A 16348-nucleotide genomic window follows, 5' to 3' on the forward strand; every position below is an offset into this window, starting at 1 on the left:
AGGGCACCAGAATACTTGTTCTTGATCTGTGGCTGCCATAGAAAATTGCTCTGTACTAGCCCAACGTCCTAGAAAATCCCCAAACCATGACACCACGTGAAGACCATTTTATCATTAACATTTAGTCTCTCCTATAAGACTGAAGAATGTGATACTAATACAGAATGAGAATTATATTGTAAATGTTTTTTAAAACATTAGGCAATGAACAGATACTTTGTAAACATGCATAAAATGTGAAATTATTTACCAAGGTAATGATAAGGTGAACAGCAACAATGCTAAATGTAATATATACCTCCACACCTCCTTTCTTTTGAATTATAATTCAAAGAAGTACACAGATCTTTGTCATACAAATTAATAAACTCTTCTGCATGTAGAGACATCTGTTCCACACCTTCAGAAATATACCTGCAAAGTATATTTCATAGCAAAATACCTGCAAAAATTATTATTTTCTTGATAACCCATATTCCATACCTACTGTGTTAAAATATAATAATGTTCTCAAGGTCTAATGAAATGACTACAACTCCTTCCCCAAACATTGAACACTGACGCTGATCTATTTTATTTTGGTTCTGTGATCATTAATTGTGATATGTCAACTTGAGTAAGAACCAAGCGCTTCTGTGGATGATTGACATGTAGATCAGCAAACCGAAGAGGACAAGTCTCACCCAGATGTGGGCAGCACCAACCAATAGCTTTGTAAATTGGACAGAACAAAAAGTGAAAGAAGTATCTCCCTATTTTTAGAGAAGATCTGGGTCCTCTCCAAGGCCTTTGGGTATTGGTGTCCTCCAACATAACAGCCTACCAAGACAGACTATTTGGCTTCCGACACAGGCTTGAACGAGTGACTCTGCAGTGAGCTTCCAGGCCTTCAACTTTCGGTGTCTACAAGATCCTTTGACTCTGCAGTTTGCACAGGGCTGTTTGGATTATTCCCTCTCTGAGCCAGCGGATAGTTCCTGGGAGTCTCCTGCTTCTGACCCTGTAAGCCTATCCAAGAACTTCTTTTATATAATCACATATATATGTATAATTTTTTAATTTTCAAGAGAATAAAAATGATACAGAATTTCAAAACAAGATGATAGGAAGTTAATGGTTATTATATTTCATATTATTATCTTCAAAGTAGTTGCTCAGATTACCAAATATGGGCTTGTAAAATTGATCAGACAATATAAGCACAAACTGTCCATTTCAATAAACTAATAGAAATTAGTAGTGCAAATACATATATATATAAATATATATATATTTATATATATATAAAAAATATTGAATCTGCTCTTCTAGGGAACCCTAAAGCAGGTTCTTTTCTTTCTATTCATTTCTGTCTCCTTTATTGCTTTGACTTACTTATCTTTATATTCCTGGGCTCATATAGGGGCAAATAAGATGTTCAGCAGATATTTACAGTAACAAATTGGATATCCGATATCCACAACATGTGTGTTACATGTACAGTGAATGAATAATGCTAAGTATTTGGCCCTTAAGAGGCAAATGACAGTAGTGTTAATTAACTTGGGAAAATTCCAAAATATTTTGCATATCTAAACTGAGTTGAGCTAAGGCTTGCTATCCTAATATCTTGTAAATTCTACTGATGGTTGGACTACTTTGTACTGTTAAAACTCTATGCACAACAATGCCTAGAAAGTCTGAGTCTTTCAGATCCTCAAAGACAAGACAATTAGTTGAGAATAGCCAAAGTCATATGAAAAACTGTTCAATAAATAGCACTGAGGACACATACAGACTTTATGTTATCTATTTGAAAGCTTGAAACACATTTAAATTTCTTGAATCTCTTGACTATGCTCAGAATAGGGTAAGAAACATGTTGCACAATTATAAGGAATTTCTTTGACTTTATTTTTTTTTTTTTTTTTTTTTTTGGTTTTTCTCCGGTACCGGGAACCGAACTCACGACCTTGCGCTTGTCAGGCAGGCGCTTTTGCCGCTGAGCTAAATCCCCAGCCCCCTTCTTTGACTTTAGAGTCAGAGTTTCTTTACAACATATATGTTTAGTTAGGGTAAATTAAAGGAACTCCTTACCACCTCAAGGTAGATTTGTTACACAAATTATGCAATTGTAAGACTTCAAGTTGTCACCTCAAGTAACCCCATGTCATATGCCATTTACCCAGTCTGTGCTGCTCATGTGAACGTTGTGAGGTCATCAAAAGAATGGACAACTCTCGTTCAGTGGCCAAATTAGTAAAGAGAATATTACAGAGGATTTGCACAAACTCCAAGCTAAGTAAAATTCACTGGTGCCTTAGTCACTTTCCTCATCTCTGGGAAAAAATATCCAACACTCATAACTTAAACCAGGGGAGTTTTATTCGGGGTCACATTTTTAGTATATGTTTGGCCAACTCCAAGGCAGAAGTGGCAGCATAGAAGGGCCTGGCGGAGGAAAGATGCTCACACCAGGGTGTCCAGGAAGCAGAGAGCAATAGGAGGAGCCAGGGAGAAAAATATACTACCTGCTCCTACCAGGCCACACCTCCTAACAGCACTCTCAGCTATGAATTTATCAGAGGATAAATATAGCGCCTCATATAGTGCCATGATTCAATTATCTTCTAAAAGCCCCAAATCTGAACATATGAGACTTTGGGGGGACATTCTAGAACACACTATAATGCCTGGGAAGTGCAAACCACAGATATTTAGAGCTCTGATCATCACCCAAGAAAATAATGATTCCCCAGAGCAGATGCTGCAGCCTGCAGACCACACTCTTCACTCACTCCAGCTCTGCTTCAGCCTGCAAGGGCATTTCACAGGAGGAAGAATTAACAGAAGTCACAACATTTGCACTTCTTTTGGAGCAGAAACTAGTTTTGCAAGTTTTTAAAGAATAAATTAATATTTATCCAAGCAAAATGTTTCATATACAAATTTTGCTACATTTTTCAAAGTCAAACAATATATTGCCCCTGAAAGAGCACTTAATAGGATACAATACGAAAATGTTTTTGAAAAAGTGAGTCTCAAGAAAAAGAAGGAATAAACCTTTTCTTTATTTTATTTCTATCATTCTAGAGTAATTATTTTTAATTATCTCCTTAACATTTCCTGAATCTCTGAATCTTTTTCTTCAAGTGACCTCTTATGGAATTCTTTGAAGTAACAATTTTTTAAATGTACTAATACTTTTCTAATTTTTTGAGGAACAATTAGAAAATAAGCCAAAAATTTTTTATAATGTAAAAAATTACATAAATAAATCAGAAATCTTAACAAAAGCTCTATCTTTCAGTTTGCTATTATGCTTGCAAACTAGTACTTTATTTTTGGTTGACTTTGTAATTTTTTTATGCATCCCAAGAATAATTGTCAAAATAATAAAAGATCATTTCTTGACATCAGAACTATGATATATGAAACTTAAATTATTTTATCTGGCTATTTTCAGTAAATCTGTATTTAAATATGATTAAATCTATTTTCACATTCAGTTTGTATGACCCCTTGCTCTTCCTTTCCAAGTTTCTTTGTTTCCTCTTGGATATGTCTTATCCTCTACTGCAAAGCTTGTGTATCCGGTGTTTATTCACACTTTCTTTTTTAAAAAATGAATGTTGGCATAGCACAGGCATGTGTTTAATGCTTGTTTCCTTTTCTTTCTTAAAATAAGTGTTCAAAGACAATTCAAACGTATCAGTGATCTTTTAATCCTGAAACATATAAGGCACTATTTTTAACAAGTTCCCAACAGTAAATGCTATTCATATTGGGCCCACTTTATGTACAGCCCAATTCTGCACATTCTGACCTACCTTTTCTTTGTCTATGCCAATTGCCTTCCCTTCCCAAAGTAGAATACTCTGGACACTCTACCCCAGCAACACCTCATCTTCCAGAAACATGCCTCTTTTGTCTCTCCACAGTCAGAGCTGAAGGATCCCCAACACCTGAGCCCCTGCCTGGTGGGATCCATGGAGATGTAGCTGATCTCCATGATGCATGGCGGGTGGCATCATGGGGCAGGTATGAAGAACCCAGAAGTGCAAGGAATTAAAAAGAGAAAAAAGAGATGGAGAGAGAGAGGAAAGAAGAAAAGGTAGGAGCTGGTGAAGCGTGTTTGTCAGTTCCACACACACCGCTCCCTTGCAGCTGCTGGAGTAGGCACTATCACTTGCACTGTATCTCTGGGGCTACTCCAAAGATAGGTGCTTCTGCAGTCCTTCCTGGATAAGCTCTGACCTGCATAGTAATGCAACATGCTATCTTTACCTTTCTTCTATATCCATTTTTCCTTCTTCATTTCTTCCCCTCAGGATAATTCTCCCCCAGAAAACACACATAAGTCTTATCACCGGCTCTGTCTTTTCTTTTTTTTTTTGCTTTTGCAGACATAGGGTTCATATGTCATTTTTACTATACTATTTTTTTGTTTAAAATGCTTATATCCTTCACAGTATCTAGCATAATTTAAAGTACCTACTATTCTGTAAATAGATACTTACATTTCTGCAAAAAGGTTAACTAGTTTAAAAATACATATGTGAAATGAAGCACAGCTAAACTCATCCAAATGTTCACCTCAAAGCAGAAACTTGTTCATCATTTAACATATTGGAAATAGAAGCATTTGCACTAATGCATTATTTTTCAGTCAGTGTTCATCAGTTAGATAACATTTAAATGTTATCTGTGTGATATTGTCAGAATAAGAAGATTAATATAGTTTTAAGGTAGGAAACATCCAGTTTAGTCACATCCATTCTTAATTCTTGGTTGTTGGTATGTTTTTCATGCTGCTTCTCCAAAACTATGAAGACACTGAGCTAGAATTAAATGGTCACAAGGCATTTGTAACTACATAAAGTCTATTTTTATAGAGGTTTTTCAGTCAGGGCTCTATCACCAACAGCTGTTTTTATATATAGCAAAATTCAAATTCCTTCACCCCAAGATGCTTCCCATTCCATAGATTTGACTTCTACTACTTCTCCCAAAATAACCATGGACAAAGCTCTTTTCAGTTCAGTATCCAAATACTTATAACTATATTTCATCCTAGTTTTTATTTTAATTTTTCAAAGATGAGAACTGAAATTCAGAGATGGAACAAGGTTTACTGTGAGAAGACTTGAACTTGAACAGTATAAATTCTGAAAGTTCCTTTGTATCAGTCCCTTGATAAGATTCCATTTATCCTCTCATGGGTCTTTGCAACGAAGTAAAACTTCTGTAAGTTAGGTCTAACTAACTATGTCTCTTCTCCATAGAGAGTAAATTCTAGCTATTTCAACCTAAGTGAAACATTCTCAGACCCTAGGATTTTGAAGATATCATGTAACTGCTGGATATGTAGGAAAAGCAACAGAAATCAAGACTTACTTCAATTGCCATGGATCTCCTGAAAGTTTTCTCCTAAGGCTAGCAGTAGAGAATTTTGCTCTATATATCACATTATGTAAGCACAACTAGTAACCTGAAATAGCATGTTATAAAATTGAAATTAACTGTACCACATATAAATTCACTGAAACCTTGAAAGTAAATTCATTTCCACATGACTTCACACTAGTGTCTCACTGGTGATTTCAGTGCATTTGTGTAAGTTAGGAGTTTCTCACAATCTCATTCCCTTCACCTGTCTAAGGGACTGCAGAACACACTTCAAGGCCCAGAGACTGGAATTTAGGACATAAAAATTATGGTACAGGCTCTTAAATAGCTGAAGTCAATTTAATCCTCTAAATGAAATATGGTACAGTGTCAAGATCCATTAAGTATATTTTTGAACAGGATGAAGATAATCTTGGAGCTTCATGTAACAAAAGTTTGCTACTATGCATAATGGGAAAAAAGCAGAGCTGAAAGAATTACTTAAGATACTACTGAAATGGTCCATGAAACTTGGACTAGAAGAGCAGTACAGATGCAAGGCACAGAGGAGTATAGAAGCTCTATGGCTTGATTGCTCTCTCTTTCCACATCCCAGCAAAGACCTCAGAGACCTTGCTGGGAGCTACCTTCTGGCATCCTCCCAAAGTAGATAAAAGACAGGAGGAAACCATGGAGAATTATTGGAGACAACCTTCCTTCGTACTGCTGAGGTAAAAGCCATGTATGGAACTTCTTAGGTTGAATTCTATTCAATCCAGCTTGCACTACAATTGCCCTAGCAAGAGTCATCTGTTTTTAAAATGAAAGAACTAGTTATATAGTCTAGCTTTTAGAATTCTAAATTTGAGGCCTCACACTAGGCTGTCCTAAATATAATCTCTGATATAACAGTGATATGGATATGAGTGTTCTTTATTTGAAGTGTGTGTGTGCGTGCGCCCACTAATTTTACTGTGGGTTTAAATGAATCTAACCCTCCCTATTTCTTGTACTATCTCTTAATAAAAAGTGCTTAAATGATATTTGAAAAGTTAGATTTTATGTTATTTCCACTATGAAATTTGCTTATTTTGACGTTTCTTCATCTTTTTAAATTCTCAATTGCAATAATGCCTCCATTACAAATGTCCTTTCTTCCCTGCTGCTTAAGCCTTGATTTATTTAATAGGAACTAACAACATTACAGTGCAACTAATAACCATAAGACAATGTTAACACCTTCATGGGCTAATTACTAAAATAGCCTTAATTTAAGTCTCCAAGGACTGATCCCTGAGAAAATTACAGCCTTGTGCCAACATTAACAGAAAACTTAGGGCTCAGCCCTTATTGTAGCAGACTAGTAAATAGTGGCTACTTAGCTGTTCCTAGGAAATCTGAATCAAATAATACTTATCCAGTTAAACTATAACATTTGCCTGAAACCTGCTTGATTACTGTGACATTGTATGGTTTAACTGAATTTTTCCACCCCAAAGAAAATAATTTTATTACATTGGCCACTGATCAATTCTTTAAGAAAACTACTAGGTGGAGACTGACTTTCACAAAAATTCAGCTTATTTAACAGTTGTTGTGCAACTGAAGAGAGACTAATATACCAGGGACTCTGCATTTGAAGTTTGCTAACATAACTAAATACTACAGTTTCTCATTTTTCAAATACAAAATGAGAGGACAAAGACCTTCCAAATGAAAATATGGAATCAATAAACCAAATTCAGCTCACACAAAATGAGTCCTAACCATTCAGAAGGGGATTATTCTTCACATTAACTGAGAATTCTTGAAAGAAGAAATATAGCTCTGCCTGTACAATGACAAATATTATGAGTTAAGAAAACATTCATTGATTTTCTATATTAGGAAAATCTCCATCTTTCACACCACCAACAACTACCATGAACAACTTTAAAGGGAGGAGAGAGGAAGGCAAACGCAAATCACTTAGGAGTTGTGTTCGGGAAAACGTAGTCCACTTAGCCTGGTCATTCGGTTTTAATTCACAGTTTTGTCAAACATCACATTTGTTTCTGAATGACCTAGTCAAAAAACAGCTTCCTGGATTAGTTATTAATCTGAACACACAATAATCTAATTTTTAACTATTTCAAACCTGAAACAAAAGCCAAATATTTTAAATTTGTTTTTGTTCTCTTACAATTATTAAAGTGCATGATTATTTCAGATGTGAAATCAATCTCTTCGCTTTGTACATTCTATATGTAACAGATGTTTACAGATATAGTTTGCTCGTCACAAATGACTGGGCTCATGAATGTGCCCACATGGTTAAACCAGGCCTCACTTTAAAACTGTACGCACGGATTTCACAGGGTTTAAAGTCCATTTGGTGTGAGGAGGGAGACAAAAAGCAAAAATGAGACACATCAAGGCAGCAAGAATCCTAGAGCATCTTCAATAGAAAGACAAAGAAAACATGCTCAACTTACACCTGTCAAAAATGGCCTTTGATGGGATTCTTTGTTTCCCCTATTGTGGTATGATTAACATACAAAAACTATACATACTTGATGTATACACCTTGAAGAATTTGGAGATGAATTATATACCCATGAATTATCACCACTATCCATGCCATAAACCTCATAAAAAGTTGTCTTAACTCATTTGAGCTGCTGTAGTAAAATGTCATAAACTAAGTATCTCATAAATGTTAGAAAATAATCACAGTACTTCTCACAGTTCTCTTTACTCCTTATTTAATGTGGATTTTTAAAAGTGAAATAAGTGGGCCTTAGTTGTAGACAGAAAGGGATGGAAAGACTCACCAAATATTAAATATTCATAAGGCATAGATCACTCCACCTCAAGCTAACAGCCATAATATCTTGCATGCAATCACCAGTTCCATTCATTCTCCATGTGTGCTCTGCTTGTAATATTCAGGAAAAACTACAGCGCACAGCGAGCTATAGCTCTGGGGGGCGGTGGCTCCTGCCACTGATACAACAAGTATGTTGGCTAAAGTCCCCTTTCACTGGCCCATCAAGCACCCTTGATTCTCTTCCCATGTCACTTTCCTGTTTCTGTCCTAAGTACCACAAATTTAGTGGCTCAAAGCAATACCAACCCTACAGGTTAGAAGTCTGGTATGAATTTCACCGGGTTTATCCTGGTGTCAACAGAGATGCACTTCCTTCTAGATGGCAGGAAAGGAGAACCCATTCCTCGCCTTTTCTAAGGCTACCCACATTCCTAGAAGGCAACCTCTTTCCTTCCCCTTCAGAGTTAGCAGCATCACGTCTTTCTTACCCTCCATCTGCCCTCACATCTCTTTGTGACCATAGGAAGGAAACATTCTCCAACTTTTTCTTTTTTTTTCTTTTTAGGTCCTGGGGCCTTCCTACTGAGCTACATCCACAGCCTTTTTTATTTTTTATTTTGAGACAGAGTTACAAAATAAGAGCCCAGGTAGGGCTGTGTTACAGTTTGTGTCTATACCTCCCCTCAAAGCCTCATGTAGGCATGGGGGACAGGCTTTTTCAGGGGTGGTTGAATCTAGAGTTGGTGACAGATCTGTGGTACAGTGCTGGGATTAAGGGTACTAAGATTAAGGCTGGGTGATTGCTGGATCACTCCGCTGACTGGATTGGCACTATCCTAATCCCAGGAGTCTGGATAAGATAAAAGGGGCAGAAAGAGTCTTACCCCTCTCTCTGCCACCCTGCCTTGGAGCAAGTATGTATGGACTGAAAGCTCTACAAACTGTGATTCCAGTAAGCCTTTTCTTCCTTAACACTGTGTGTTGGGTATTTTGCCTCAGTAATGAGAAAAGTAACTAAGACAGGCTCAGACTTGCAGTCCTAATGCCTCAGCCTCCCAAGTGCTCAAAGTACATTCATGTACCACTGTGCTCAGCTTTTATATTCTCTAATTTTTAAGCACTTGTATGATTAGATTGAGCCTGCTTGGATAATCCATCAAAACATCTCTAACATGACAGCTGCAAAAATCTTTTTGCCATGTAAAACAGCGTATTCATAGGTTCTGAGGATCAGAGCATGAATATCCTTTGGGGGCCATTATTTGGTTAGCACACCTTCACTCTAATTCTTGTAACCAGCAAGAGAGAAGCCCCACAAAACATGCTATAACTTAGTATTTCCCTTTTGCACAAGTGCCGTCTTATTCCAGCCTTGTCAGTTTACCAATCTCTTTTCCCTCACTATTACACATTTTTTCAATCCATTATCACAATTGATCTAGTTATCAATCCAAGGACCTTGCTGGTCTGTCAGTCTTTCTGTCTCCTGAGCTCTGGATGGAGTGCCTGAAAGTAAATTTGGAAGCTACCACTGAATCAAGGTAATTCCCCAACAAAAGAACTTTATTCTTCACACACACACACACACACACACACACACACACACACAGTGATTAATTGTAAATGAGAAAATAAGCAGTCATCTACTTTTCCTGGAATGAACCAGCCTATTTCTCAAACAATAAAACTTAAAATTGATCAGTGAAAAGGTTAACATGAATGCTGAATAGATGGAGTGCATGCAAAAATCATTTTTAATTCAGTAAAAATAGAAAGCAGAGGGGCTGTTGCTTGAATGGCCAGGAATGATAACTTTAATCTAAACTTGGGATAGAAACTGCAGGCCAAAAAAAGGTCAGCTTCAAAGCAGAAAATGGTTGGGACTAGACAAATAATTTTTACATTTTACAGGGAGAGAGCAAGAAGTCCTACTTTAGGTCCATTCTGAGTCTCATTGTGTGGGTGGAGTTTTTCACGCCTCAGGTAAAGTCTTGTTTTTAAAGCTAGATCCTATTCTTGATTCCCATTATTTGCCTCGGCACATTAATTCAGCAAAGATATCTGGGCACCTCTTATATGCAAAGCACTGTGTTGCACAGCTTAAACCTCGCTTTTGGAAAATAAAAGCTGAAACTGCTGACTGTACCATAAGAAGTTTTGCATGATCCGGCTCCTGCCAGCTCTTCGGCATGTCATATCAGCCTATGGTGCCATTCCACTGTTCAGACGCCCTAAGTTATTTCTGTTTTTATGGTCCTTGCTGTTGCTTGTTCCAGAATGTTGTTTTCAAGTTCTCTTCTGGGTTGACTATACCTGTGTCCTGAGTTAGGTGTCTGCTCCCAAGTCACTTCAGAGAGGCCTTCTCAGGTCATGCATCTAAGGTATCACCCCAACCATGCATCAGCAATACTTTATTACATCTTCCATTGTGATTTGCAATAACTTTGCTCGTATACACTAAAATGTTTATTCTTTTCTTCTTCTTCTTCTTCTTGGTTTAGCAGAATGCAAACTTCATGAGAGATCACCAGCACCTAGAACTCACTGTTTTGCACATTTTAGATAATAAATCTGAATGAATAAGTGAGTGAATAACTGAATGAGTATAAATATGAATTAAATATACACTCTGGTAATGCAGTAGAATTTTTTTGAGATAGGGTCTCACTATGAAGTTTAGGTTGTACTTGAACTCACTTTGTAGCTTAGGCTGGCCTCAAACTCTCAGCGATTCTCCTGCCTCAGCCTCCCGAGTGCTGGAATTATAGGCATGCACCACAGCCAGCTAGTGTAGAATTTATAATTATGAGAAATCTTATCTGTACAAAATTGAAAATGGACAAGTTACTGATGGTACATGTTTGTGGTTCCCAAACTGTAGGTCAAAATACATTAGAGGATTTCAGTGAAGGCATAGACGTGCAGCTCAGTGTTCTAAATGAACAATCATAGCAATACTCTCTATGGAGCTGACACCATGCAAACTACTAGATCAACGTAGTTCATAGTTTCAACACTAAATCATGCCCTTGTTTATGAATTCACACCTTTGTGAAGCTGGATTTCCTATGGTTGCCATGATGAAAAGTAAATGCCATCAGTGTGGAGTGTGAAATTAACCTGGCAGTATCCAACATGATTTCAAGATTTGAGAAATTGCATATTGTTCAACAAAAAATGGTCATTAAGAGTTAAACTCTCTGGTAACTATATTTTAAAAAGTGAAAAGAAGCAAGCAAAATTTGACCCAAGTTGTTCACAGGTAATGAATAAAAAATAAAATAAGTTTTAGTTAGTTTGTGGCTATTAAGTCTTCAGCTCAGATCATCTTTTCTTCTGATACACGGCAGACGCACATGGCCCATAGGTAAAGGGTAAGCAGAAGTGCTGCTCTAGAGACAGAAAATACATGTGCAGGAGGCCTGGTCCAGAGCAAAATTCTTATCAACCATCTTTATCTCACAAAGAAAAAAAATGAGTCAAATCTTACTACAAATAACTAATAAGTGAGTAAAATTTAAGAGTGTCTAAGATAAAAGATTATCTGCATTTGTAACAAAATGATAGTCTCAGTGATTTCATATTTATACATCTTATAAAATGACATTCTTTTCAGGAGACAAGTTATTTAAACACACAGTACTGCATGAAGTAAACTTTGGATAAGTATTGACTATCATTACTAATACCAATAAGGATATATCAGTTTATTAATATCTAAGAGTCTAAGACAAAAAGATAGCATAAGGGTACAACAACCCAGAAGTCATTTTTTAGAATCTTTCTGGTTAAAAAACAAAACAACCAAATAATTACAAGTTAGCATATATTTGAAGATTCAATGTAGAAGGTGAGTAGAAAATTAAACATTTCTTAATCAGTTAAAAACCACTGAAGTTTCTGGGCCTTATAATTTTATGTGGTCTTGAGTGTCTCAAAAAGAAGCACCCCAAAATATCTCTACTGCTTTGATCAAGACTACTCAGTCTTTTCAACCAGGAATTTTTAGGAGTTTGCTGTTATTTATATTGCCCTCATTTATGTTCCACTCAAGGTGGGGGGAGATATCTTGTGCTAATAGTTTATTTCTACATTCTCTATTAGGAAATCCCTTCCATTACCCTGGCTGTCTTCCCTCCCACTTAGCCAGGAATGTGGCCAGGGTGACCGTCACTGCCCTGGTTAACACAGAGTAGGATGCCCTTCAAGCATGAGTTAATGCTAACCTTTGTAAGGATGTATTTAACCTCTTAAAAATCCTGCTAGTTTCTAAAATATTCATTGTACTGAAATCAATAAATCACTGAAATCCCCACTGGGAGGGAAACTTCCTGAGGTCTCAGAGGCCAAGCTAGAGTGGAACTAGTAAACATCAGTTTCTCACAGACATGCAATTAGAACATCTGTTTGTGTCTTCTATGCCTGTTAAGATGTTTACTCTGTTAATTGTAGGCATAACATGAGTATCCATCAGTATTTTTGTTTTCACTCCCACCATAGGAATTCAATAACAGAGTCCTAACCCGGGCCAGCTACCTTGCCAGTCAATTAACAACTTGTCTTTTTAAAGAGAATATAAGAAATGGCACTTTGTCGGAGGCAAATGATAGGTGGTGAAAGACAATCCTGGGAACACTTGCAAAGGTTGCAATATGAACAAATCTATTTCATCAGTGTGATGTTTAAATGGTTCTGAAGTTTCACGATTGTGTTGATTATGTCCAAAAAAAAAGAGCCACCTCTGGGATCCAGGGACAGATTTTGAGCTTCTGCAAGAATTTTAAATATTCAATTCATTAGCCTTTCCAGCTGTGCTGCTAATTTTCCAGCTTGGGTTTTCCTATGTGAATGAGTAGTAATTTTCTTCAATCTTAGACTGTTTCTAAGATATTTCTAAGATATCTAATGTCCATTTCTACAGTCTTACACTATTAGGAGAAATAAAGAAATAACACATTAATTGCCTCAATTAGAAGCTACTTAAGACAATTGATTACATTTTAGGAAATGATTTACATTTTTAATTACACAAGATAAATAAATCCATGAAACTAAACTGCCTGTAAATTGTATAATACTTGTGAAAATTAATTATATGAATCAGAATTGTATCCCATAAGACATAAAAGATATTTAACACTCAGTATTTGGATTTCAGCTGTCTGTGATATTGTTAAATGCATAATCAGTATTTAATATATCCATTACTTAGAATATCCCCATTTAACATTTAACTTGTTCCTGGTCACAAATATGATTACATAATAATAAACACATTTATAAAATCTTGAAAATATACGTAGGGTTTAAATTACACAAATTTATCTATCAAACAATCCTTGTACTGTTTCATGAGGAATAAAAATGTAGTTTAATTTCATATTGTTTCCAGTCATTATTTCTGCTGTTAAGAATAAAGTCAGTGACCATGAATAATCACTGCAGAATGGAAATAAGAAGCCGGGGTATTTATCCATGAAACCACCTGCTGCGTCCCACAAGTCTCTGAAGCACACCACTTGTTGAGCAGTATATTTCTATGTCACCAGTCCTGCAAAAGAGGAAATGACAAAGAACATAATACTCACCTGAAACTGAAGTTCAGGGTAGATTTCATATCCACTGTTTAAGTGGGAATTTCTGAACTTCCTCAGTGGTGAGCACAACCAAGGTTAAACTTCATTTGCTAAGTGTTCTGCCAAAAACAATTATTTTCCAAACATCTGGGAACAGTCTTTTGCCTCCCTCCTAAAACCTTGAAAAATAAAGCTGAAACTTGATGCAAAAATTTTATGACAATGACCGCAGAACAGATATTCTCCCTACTAAAACTATCTCTGCAGGGCTTTTCCTCTTCATAAAATACCTTGGACTGTTCCAGCTAAAAGATGTTGCCTTAATAAGTTCCGTGGAAACTGGCCTTAAGCACACCTATCTTACCTCCCAGATTCACTGCTATTCAGTCCAAACTCGGGGGGCCTCAGTACCTTCAAAAGTTTCATTGATGCTTTGTCCTTACAAATAGTATATATTCTGTACTAAAACTTGATTGGGGGTTGGATCTTAGAATGATTTCTGCATTCCCTATTGTTTTTATCTCAAATCACAAATGAGAAAGAGAGAAAACCTATGTCTGTAGGTGTTTGTCTTGTTCATGTTGTGGCATTCAACAATTCCAGCACTCTAGGAAGCTGAGGCAGGAGGATCACAAGTTTGAATTGAACCTGAGCAATTTAGCAGCTAAGCCAGACCATGCCTCAAAATGAAACATAATAAAAAGCACTGGGACTATAGCTCAAGGTGAAGACCCTGCTTTCATTTCCTACTAACACACACACACACACACACACACACACACACACACATGACTTACAATCATGACTTCCTTAGTCTCATACTCTTAGCCACTACCCATCCAGCCTCTTCATAAAAAATTCAGCACCTACTTTAAATAACCACTGAGGAACATTTTTACTGGAACTATAACCAGAAAGAAAACAGAAATTTTCCAAATAAAAGTCATTACTTGAATGATGTTGGAAAAACTTCCATGAAAGTTTTGTGTCATTTTTCAAATACAGGTGTGAATTTTAGGGGAAAAAATATATATGCAATGTTTAACATGAGTTACAAAATTTGGCTTTATGCAAAAATTTATGTGATATTATATTAATATTAGTTTTACTATATCATATTAGTTTTAGTATTAGTAAATTAGAATGCATAAAAGTATCTGTGAGCTATAAATCAAATTTACCTAATAAGATGTTCCTGCTGCAAACCTACAAGTAAAACTATATGCCTCAGAGGACACACCAGAGGATACAGCCGTGAAACTGAATTATGAATTATATGACTGAGTCAATTTATAATGAAAACGGGTCAGACTTCCTGTAGGCTAATCTAGTACGAATTTGATAACAAAAATATAATTTTAAAAATTGTAATAATTCTGATTGGTATAATCTAGATTTCATCAAGACTCATTAGTTTTGAAAGCATTAAGGTTATGATCACTAAATTAAAGAACATCAAGATAATCTACTAAATGGTCTTCAAAGTCTCTGAAACTATCTCTAACAAATACATGGTGAATTATATGAAATTTGCCAGGAAAAAAAATAATAACTAGTCCAAGACAAAATTAAGAAAAACAGTGTAACCCCACCAAAAAAGAAAAAAAAGGAAAAGCAATGTAGAGTTCTGAAACATTCTTGTATAGATTTTTGTGATAATACGGAAGAAGAATCTCAAATAAAGATGCAAACTTTCTAGATGAAATCTTCTATTCCCAATAACACTGTGCATTATCAGGCCCCATAGAACAGTTGTCCACCTGTAACACATAGCAGCTTGAACATACTGTGATCATCGCACTTTTGATGCTTATCTTTTCAAGTGAGGAAATGTTCTGTGTTCCTCCTAAATTAGCTCATAAGTCCATTCAGGACAATAATCCACATGCCTCATTTTCTCTCCAATGTTAACACCTCGTATATAATTGTCCTATAATATTTGTTGGCTTGCACTAACTCCAACTAGCACAACTTTTAAGCACAGGGAAAATCTGTCTCACTTTTTTCTTATGTATTTATACACTAAGGGAAAGTGCATATATATATATATATATGTGTGTGTGTGTGTATGCATGGAAAGTGTGTGTGTATGTGTATATTAGTTACATACAAATTACATAAACATTTATATAGAATACATTTATAATTTGATACATATATAAAATTATATATATATATATATATATATTCTCTCCACAGTTTAGAGTGGGGAGATTATTTCAAATATTGATAGACATTTTGAAATTTCCTGTGGCCAGATATCAAAGTTCAGATTTTAAATTTCAGACCCAAGACAATGAAAACAAAATTTCAAAAGACTGCTTTCTTAGCAGCCCTCCCGGAAACCGCAGTGTGGTGTACTGAGAGACTGCTGCAGTATTCAAGTTCTGCTGGGGAAGAAGTTACAGCTGCATTTATTACAATGGTATTTAAAAGGACAGTAAAAAGTAAACAAAAAAAAGCAGATAGACCCTCATTAAGATTAAAAACTCGTACCTATTTGAATGAAATATGAGATAGAATGATGACAGCCCTTGTATGTGCCACCCCTGGTTTTGAAGTACATGGAAAAGGCTGGTTTAAGATTACAAAATAA

General features: G+C 36.0%; 1 long non-coding RNA gene across 1 annotated transcript in view; it reads right to left on the reverse strand.

The window, feature by feature from the left end:
• The window catches only part of LOC106148743, a 42534-nt gene extending 28618 nt beyond the window's left edge, over nucleotides 1-13916 (reverse strand). The window contains exon 1 of the long non-coding RNA XR_001234416.1: nucleotides 13765-13916. This is a non-coding gene — a long non-coding RNA (uncharacterized LOC106148743). The remainder of the gene's footprint in view (nucleotides 1-13764) is intronic.
• Nucleotides 13917-16348: the final 2432 nt, after the last annotated feature.

This window comes from Chinchilla lanigera, unplaced genomic scaffold (assembly GCF_000276665.1).
Source record: "Chinchilla lanigera isolate Chin_1 unplaced genomic scaffold, ChiLan1.0 scaffold00027, whole genome shotgun sequence".
NCBI lineage: Eukaryota > Metazoa > Chordata > Mammalia > Rodentia > Chinchillidae > Chinchilla > Chinchilla lanigera.